The following is a 10038-nucleotide window of genomic DNA, read 5'->3' as shown; positions in this document are numbered from 1 at the left end:
TTAATCAGGTACCGAACTTTATCTCTCTTAATGACTCTTTTAACATCAAGCAAGTCCTGCAGTCTATTTTCTAAGTCATGCATAAAAGCGAAACCAAAATGAATTGAGACGCATTTTTGTATTAGATTAAGCATTAGGAGGACGGTAACGTTACACTTCTCAGACGTATAAATAAAGATCATATCAGATGTCCAACGAGCATTTAGAGCATTGGATTTGGTAGACGATTTGCTTAATGTTCTTATTTCTATGAAAACCTTTTACTCATTTAGAGAGAGTCACATTTGTCTGCGTCTCTGTTCATTCAACTATGGGCTGGACCAAGGGTCAAACAGAAATTGCGCGTTGCGTTAATCTCCGTTAAAAAAATTAGTGGCGTTAAAATGAATTTGCGTTAACGCGTTATTAACGCGTTAATTTTGACAGCCCTAATAGATACCCAAAATATCTACTTAAGTAAGGTAACGAAGTATTTGTACTTCGTTACTTGACACCTCTGATACGTAGTATTCCAAAAACAGTATGCCTAAAATTCCCGAATGACCTACTAGTTCCGGTTAGATTTCAAAGCGTGCATACGATGGACACTTCACTATCCCATGATGCCCCAGAAGTGGAGTTATGCAACGAAGAAGAAAGGCGAAAGCAGCAATGCGGCCGTTTTCGTGCTCGTATGACATGACATGATGATGACGTGATGTATCAACATGGCGGATGTAGTATGTCCGAATTTCATTCATACTACTAGGATTCATACTATACAGTACCTACTGTTTTAACAGTCAGTCAGTAAGTACTTCATCTTATTCAATACCTACTGAACAGTATATTCACGGTACATTAACATTCAATGACTGACACCAGACAACTGAAACACTGGGGCTTTATACACATGGGTTAACAAGATAACAAGACACATCTGGGAAACAATCAACACAAGGACCAATGAACAACAGAACTACAAAAGACTACAAAACATGGCAGACAGAACAGAACTTCAAAATAAGAGACAAGACTAGGGAAACACAGAACGAGTTCATTACACATGGCTGCGTAAACATATTTTTCATTAGACCATGGCAGCCAAGCTGAACTGCATTGGTCCAACTTTTTTCCTTTCTAATGCTGGGTACACACCAGAAGATTTTTTACATCGTATAAGATTTTCAAAAGGTGAAAGACCACAAACATGAGGATAAAAAATCCTGGATTTAACCGTTTTGCTCCTATAGTGTGTGGTGTGCCATGATGTGTCAAAGAGAGCACACCACACACAACCAGATTTTCAACCAGAGTCTCTGCTGTGAACACAGGAAATCTCGCAAAGTCTCGCGAGACTTCAGAATAAGTATGGCGGACAATGTGCAGGAAGACATTTCAATTATATTGTTTGAAATGATTTTAACATAATAATAATAATGATTTATTTGCTTATACAGTACAAATGTTAAATATGCCTATAATAAAAAAATTGTTAATTTCTCGTCTCTCTCTCTCTCTTTCTTACACACACACACGCGAGCTCGCACGCACGCACACACGCACACAATGTACTCTGCTGCTACCTGGTATGTCCATTGCAGAAGCTATTTCTGACCAACTCTTCTCCTTGTCAAGTCTATTATGGTACGTTTTACATGACACGTTGTATAAACATTCATGCTGTTGCCATAAATCCACAAGATTATCCTCCATCTCTGCTGTCCACATCAACTTTACTTTGTGCTGCGCCATGACTTCTTCCGTCTTTCATCATCTCGCATTCTGATTGGATATGGTTTCGTTTCACGTGATAATGTCAAGAGCGTTCTTGCGTTTGTCCTCGGGATTCCCTACACACATCAGGATTTGTGATCGTAAATATTCAACATGTTGAATATTTACGATTCGCGATCGGCGCGGCTCCGACGTTCTTCCGAGCAGGTTCGGACACTCTTAACACACCTCACATGAAGGGACAATCTGATAAGATAATCTGTGAAACCTTCGCGATACTCGGGACATAGCTGGGATTGTCGGAAGGGGGGAAATCGGCCCAAAATCAGCCCGATTATCTTTTGGTGTGTACCCGGCTTAAGGTGAGCTGCAAAATCACTCTAAAAAAATGATGGGTTATTTTCAGCCCAGCATTGCGTCAAAAAGGGACGAGCCTATCAGCTGTGTTATAGTTACCCACTTTGAAAATAACCCAGCATTGTTTAGGGTTTACTATTATATGTCTTTCAAGCCAATGATTACATTGATTAAAGGTGCAGTGTGTAATTTTTGAAAGGCTCTCTTGACAGAAATGCAAAATAATAAACAAAACTATATTGTCAGGGGTGTATAAAGACCTTTTTTTAATGAACCGTTATGTTTTTATTACCTTAGAATGAGACGTTTTTATCTTCATACACAGAGGGTCCCCTTACATGAAAGTCGGCATTTAGTGCCACCATGTTTCTACAAAAGCCCTTAACGGACAAACTTTTTTACTAAGTTGTCTCAGATGATGACATATTTGTCCGGTGGCGGCTACCGTAGCTTCTCTATGTGTTTCAAAAGCGAGAGGTGAGCAGTGGACTGAGCCGTTGGTTGCAATTCGCAACCTCACCACTCTGTTACACACTGCACCTTTAAATTCAGTATGAAAGTGAGATATGGTAACCGGCGCAAGGTTAAAGGATTCTGGTTTTTTTTTAGAGGTTGAGGGTTTTCTTTTCTCAGAAAGACAATCTTGTATTTCTCTGGTTTGCTTTTCATCCAACTTTTTGGTGTTGCTCAATATTTTGTGCAAAATCATTCAACTAATGCATTAATCTTTTATAAATCACGTAAGCTAAAAAATCCTTAGAAAAAAGATATTAGACTTCTGAGATGTTCTCTGTCACTTTTCCTCTCTCTCTAATATCCCTGTATTTCATAGAATCACTTTAACATTGAAAGACTGGTAACTAACATTCAATGTCTGTCATACTTAAGGTGTAAGACCGGTCCAATAGATTTGATGCATTTAGGTGTCACTCTATCAATTGCCAATTTCAGATGCCGTGAAAAGATATCTTAAATTGCTTCACATTAAAACAGCCAGTGCTTTTACTTAACATGCTTTTTTAGTAGTATCTATAGTGTGCATAATTTAAGAACTACACCAGAAATAGAAATAAAGATGCTGTTTGATGGGTCAAATGCTCTGCCTAAAACCAAATAACCATAACGGTGTCACCCTCCTGGAATTTGTAAATGCAATACCAGCTGAGGTATATGAGAAGTGGAATGCTTTGACACATCTATCACACTCTGTGCTTTCAAGATGCAGGTTTTGCTCATCGTTAAATGTAAATGAAACCAAATGCACAGAAGCACAGAGAGAAAAAACACGTCTTCGTCTGAACATTGCTACAAAAAGAGCAATGGCTTCCTACCTGACAGAAAATGACTCATGAAGTGCCTTGGCTCTCCTTAATTGGCATTGACAGAAGGAAAAAGATGACAGGAGAAGCAAGGTCTCATAAGAAGCCACCTTCTCTAGCAGGCATGCCACCCTCAGGCTGTCAATCCCACAATCCTCAGGAGGCATCTCATGGGTGGCACTTGAGCAGTGTTCCCCTACTGAGCTGGACCTGCCTGTCTTTCTGGCAGAAAAGCTTACTAATGCACACACATTCATGCACAGCCGCACACCTCTGGGAATTACCGGCTTCAACTTTGTTCCCGTATTTCAATAATCCCTACATCTTTAAGGTGTGCAGTTCTATATACTGGACTTATTAGGAAATTTGGAAGCCCATTCTTTGACCTCAGACACAATGACTGTGATATTTGTCAAGTTGGAAATCAATATCTGGGGTGGGATGTCAAATCAAATTGACATTTCTCCATTCTCAATTCCTTTTGATTTTGCAGGCAAGATTTGCTCTCACAGCCGTAGGGGGGAATCTATTACATTAGTTTAAGGTATTAATGTTTCTGGTATCCCGCATTGTGATGTCAAGGCTTGACATAATGTACTCAATATGTGCATATTTCTATCTGCGAAGGTACAAGACAAAACAGGTGCTGAATCACTCCCTTATATGGTTTTTCCAGATGACACTTTCACCATTGCATTTGTGTCTATGCATATTATTAAGTAGGTCTATTCATCTAAATTGAAAGATTCAAACCTACTTGACTAAACCTACAGACCATTTATGGGACACATGAAGCATATATTTTCTTGTTACTTGTTGTTTAAATGCCTCCTGTAAAAAGAAAATTCTTGTCTTACCAGTGCCAAACACACATTCACATGAGTAATATTATGCATTATACCGTAGCAAACACAGCTTTCATATCCTTCAATAAATGATGATCTCATTGCGGCTCGATTGCCTTTTTATGTGTTGGGCTAGACATTGAGTGTCAACCCCTTCAGATGGACTCTCATTTGAGTTGACCCACATCCAGGAACCAGAAATGGCACTGAAATGGGTCTCTCCGGACACTTCACAAACTTGCAGTAAAGATGTGCTGATTACCCTTTATCCGGCTTCATCTTTCATCATTATAGACTCGACGATATACAGCATTATTGTTCAGGCTGTTTTCAAGCATCAGATGGTTTTTAGTTGGTGCTCTTATGAAGTTATTTTTCTATAATGGCAGTAAAATAAAGAACAAGAGGAATATCCACTTAAGATTAATTATGGTGTGTTACAACATGTTTGCTATTTTGTTGGTTAATTTTGTAGATCAAAATTAACAGCCATATGCCTTTATCGAAAAAAAAAAAAAACATATTACAACACTAATTCGGGAAATAATTCTTCAGCACACTTCAGTTTAAACAATTAACCCTATTTATTACACAGCTCTCTGGAATGCTTGATTCTGATTGGTCAGTTGAGACATTTGCAGGTTCGTTCTTTTCAAATAATAACCGCTCCAAAGTAATAACGCATAGCCGGTACTACTTGTACGATTAAAATCACTTCGCGCTAATAAAGACCAATAAAGATTACTGTTTGGCGCCATCTTGTGACAAACACTGGAAAACAACAATTAAGAATGGAAAATTTTGACATTAATTTTAACATGTACGGAAAAAACAAAACATTTAAACAGTGGATAGAAGAACGAACAACAACAAGACACACCATTTTTGCAGGTTTTACGTGTATCAGCATTGGTCGATACGCGGCTTGCAAACTGTTATTTTGTACGTTTTGTCAGCATTTCCGTTCACTAAGAGCGCAAAGATACATGCACTCTCTCATCCATGTCTCTCTCACTGCACCTCTCTCCCGTGCACGCGCTCTACTATCTGACCGAAGTCCGAACACAAATCCTCATGTATTTGTTCAGTTTTATGCATTTCAAGCGAGCCGAGGCAAACCAACTATCCCTCGCATTTATTATAGGGCCCTAGGGTGTGTGAGGTGTGTTCAGTATTGCTGTTTACATTTTCCTTGTCTTCTTATGAAAGACATTTGCTCTACAAGAGATTAAGTTCAGTGCACTAAAACTTAGACCTAAGCATTAAATACTTAGGTTGTTAATAGTTGGTTACTTTCAAGGAAAACGTTCAGTGTTCACCTTGTTATGCTGCTTGGTTGTTGCTACTGTGTGCAATAGTGTAATTATTTTATTTATGCTTAAATATTTTTTTTTGTATTTTCAGCAGCACTGAATTTTCTTACTTGTTCTACCTCACATGTTTTTACTATTTGTTAAATATAGTTCAATAAATATTCCTTTTTTAAATTGAGAGTTGTAACATTTTGTTTTATCATCATGTCATTTTTATGATGGAAACTGAATGAGCAAAAGCAGTATCGGCTCCAAATATCGGCTAAAGAAAATCGGCAGCCTGTATCGGTCATCGGCTAAGGCTGAAGGAAAAAAATCGGTATCTGCATCGGCAAAAACTATCCATATGGGTCAATTCCTATTTAGTTGTATGGAGTATAACAGCATAACTGAACAACCCACAAGGGTTAAAGAAAACACCTGCTAGTGTTAAAAACCCAACCGACCCGTGATTAAACTAGATTTGACAGGTGTCATAAATCATATGCTACTATGCCTCCTCTATTGTGGATTAAAATACTGTCTATTTATTTTCTCAGTGGAATTTTTTTTAATCTGGGCAAAGTTAAAGATAAGCGGCCGTAGTGGCTTGCTGCTGTTCTGACTCCTGACTCTTTTCAGATGTTTAAATGTTTGGCCAGGTTTCCTACCCGCAGTGTCCGGTGTCTCTGTGTGAAGGAGGGGAAAGCAAGGTGATGAATGAACGGTGGAATGAAGCTGGACATTTAAGATTACCTCAGTCTGTTCCAGTCTTATAATGCCGCCATGCCAGCATCTTCATCGGGAAATCTTCCTGTAATTCAATATTCATCAGTTTACAGAAACAGCTGTCTTCTCAAAGATGGGACAATTTACTCCTAGATGCTGATTGGTCAATAGCTGTGGTTTATTTACAGAGCTACCTGATGCATATATAACTGCACAGCAGCCATTGTCAATTGATATTGTGTTGTGTGTTTTGTTTTTATTATATTTTGTTCATTATATCAGACTTTGCTTCTTGTAATGGAAGGATTTACTTTACATTATGCCTTTAAGTCTATAAGCTAATATCTTCCAGCCTTAACAAAGAGTAAATGAGAAAATGACTTTGTAATATTGTGTAACGAGGAACATTGTGCTATGCATTTAACTTCTGGTTGATGGCACAAAATGTATAATGAAAAAACAAGATTAGTAATTTCCTAGATGTCTCCACTATATTAAACTAAGAACGAGCACTTTCGAGTACATACACCTCACAGTGTTGGCACCCTGTTTACATTGTAAATTAAACACTAATCCTTTCTTTTTATGGAGGATATAAAACAACAGTCTATCAACACAACAGGTGCAAGAAAACCAAGTCAAAGAGAAACCGTGTTATAATGGCAGCCAATTAATTTTCCTTTCCGGTCAAATCCGTGATTTACTTCAATGAAATGTTTGTAATCTTAATAGAGCTCTTGTGTTTTAAATTGCCACAGTACACTGCTTCGAACGGGTGGTAATTTGGTTCACCGCGAGAAAAATAACGCTCACCTTTGCCTTGATGTGTGCTCAAAGCCTACCAGATTTAACTCTCTGAAATTTATTGTTTCATGTATCTCCTGAATTGTTTCAGCGTAAGATGAAACAAGTTATTAAGGTCATTCTTTTTGCATTATAAAAACAGTCGGTAAGCAATTTTACACCTCTTTTCTCCTGACAGAGATAACAAGCCCGCTATGGCTCTCATTTCTTTGTGCACTTGAAAGTGTGCTTGTACAGAACCCCTTGGATTTATTGACAGTTTGCCCTTGGTCTTTCTTCAGAAGCGGTCGGGGTCCTTCTGATAAAGAGATGAGACTTTAGGAGTGGAGGTCAGTTCGTCCTTTCAGTCTAACAGGCGTTATTGGTGGGGGTTGAACGAGATGTTTGTTTAAAGTTGTTCCGGTTGTCACTCCGTACAGTGGCAGAATAATAACTATATGTGTATATTTCGCAAGTTAGACAACATCATTGGATTTTAAAACATAATATAAATAAGACTTTACTTTACCCTGATACCCAACAGCTGCATGAATCCAGACAATCGGATTTAAACTGGATATTTCTCTCAGGGTGAACCAGTTTGTGGTGTGGTGGATGTTATGGCTACCTTTCCACAATTCGTATGTACTGCTATTTAGAAATTATACACTCACCTAAAGGATTATTAGGAACACCTGTTCAATTTCTTATTAATGCAATTACCTAATCAACCAATCACATGGCAGTTGCTTTAATGCATTTAGGGGTGTGGTCCTGGTCAAGACAATCTCCTGAACTCCGAACTGAATGTCAGAATGGAAAAGAAAGGTGATTTAAGCAATTTGCGCGTGGCATGGTTGTCGGTGCCAGACGGGCCAGTCTGAGTATTTCACAATCTGCTCACTAACTGGGATTTTCACGCACAACCATTTCTAGGGTTTACAAAGAATGGTGTGAAAAGGGAAAAACATCCAGTATGCGGCAGTCCTGTGGGCAAAAAATGCCTTGTTGATGCTAGAGGTCAGAGGAGAATGAGCCGACTGATTCAAGCTGATAGAAGAGCAACTTTGACTGAAATAACCACTTGTTACAACCGAGGTATGCAGCAAAGCATTTGTGAAGCCATAACACGCACAACCTTGAGGCGGATGGGCTACAACAGCAGAAGACTCCCCCGTGTACCACTCATCTCCACTACAAATAGGAAAAAGAGGCAATTTGCATGAGCTCACCAAAATTGGACAGTTGAAAAATGTTGCCTGGTCTGATGAGTCTCGATTTCTGTTGAGACATTCAGATGGTAGAGTCAGAATTTGGCATGAAGAGAATGAGAACATGGATTCATCATGCCTTGTTACCACTGTACAGGCTGCTGGTGTAATGGTGTGGGGGATGTTTTCTTGGCACACTTTAGGTCCCATTGTGCCAATTGGGCATTGTTTAAATGCCACAGCCTACATGAGCATTGTTTCTGACCATGTCCATCCCTTTATGACCACCATGTACTCATCCTCTGATGGCTACTTCCAGCAGGATAATGCACCATGTCACAAAGCTTGAATCATTTCAAATTGGTTTCTTGAACATGACAATGAGTTCACTGTACTAAAATGGCCCCCACCGTCACCAGCTCTCAACCCAATAGAGCATCTTTGGGATGTGGTGGAATGGGAGATTCGTGCACTGGATGTGCATCCCACAAATCTCCATCAACTAGAAGATACTATCCTATTAATATACGCCAACATTGCTAAAGAATGCTTTCAGCACCTTGTTGAATCAATGCCATGTAGAATTAAGGCAGTACTGAAGGCAAAAAGGGGTACAAACATAGTATTAGTATGGTGTTCCTAATAATCCTTTTGGTGAGTGTATAAAGCGGGAAGCTGAACATATGGGAACCAGAATATACCTCAGCCAAATGAGCAGATGCTTCTTTGAGTGGGAGAGAAATGGGAAAATATTTTTTTTATTGCAAAGTAGATGCTTCTTATCAAAATGTAAAAAAATTGTCTCTATTATGAGACTAATACAGTGCTGAGTCTTCTTAAAACGCTCTTTACACAGATCCTGAGCCTCATAGTAATTTAATGACAGCCGAACTGCCAAAATAACAAATGAAAGCGCTTCAGTAGGCTAATGTCCCGGTTGTCGGTGGACCGTAACAACGTTCGCTTGGATTCCACACTCGGATTTCTTACAAAAATGTCTTTTATCTCCGCTGCATTCTTCTGGCATCCTTCTTCATCATTCGACAAGTGAAGCATAAATTGCCGCTTCTCGTTCAGAGTCGTTTGAAAGCTCTGCATTCATTTGAGAGCCTGGCTGATTATAAGTTAGCTGTGGCATATTTGTTCAAGGTTTGCATTTCCGTGGTGCAAATCGTCTGTTTTTCTTGGAAACACCTGAGGGAACGCTGTGCAGGTGGGCCTTTATCCGCACGCTGTTTAGTACTGTGCAGTAATCAGGCACGACCAATGCTAATGATGAATGAAAATAAGCATAATAATGCCTGAATAAGCAACACAATAACCCTCCGCTACCTCTGCAAGTGCATTGTATGCTGCAAATTAAAATTACTGGGAAAAAACAACTCCACAAAAGCTCATTAAGAGCTGCTAATGAATATTGTGTCGGTGGTGTAGTGGGAAGATGAGGCCTGCACAAAGAAATCAGGCCGATGTAGGTGCATGTAAATGTTTATCTTTTTGTGAATCGCACAATGAACCGCTGCGTGTCTCATTAAGAGCTATACTGATAATGGAAGTAAACAAGTCAGACAGTCTGTACTTATCAGTCAATGGCAAATTCAAGCTGGGCACACGAGTCAAAGTTCATCAAGGAACACACAGTTTTTACAAAACAACAAAATGTAGAATAGATTATTTAAAGAATAATTGACGATTAAATACATTTTCGAAAATAATGCAAACTCAAGGTGGTAATGTAATGAATGTGCATTATTTTCATTGTTACACTATAGGTGCTATGCCGGTT

Source organism: Misgurnus anguillicaudatus, chromosome 1, assembly GCF_027580225.2.
Source record: "Misgurnus anguillicaudatus chromosome 1, ASM2758022v2, whole genome shotgun sequence".
Taxonomy (NCBI): Eukaryota; Metazoa; Chordata; class Actinopteri; order Cypriniformes; family Cobitidae; genus Misgurnus; species Misgurnus anguillicaudatus.
This window is presented reverse-complemented; position numbering follows the sequence as displayed.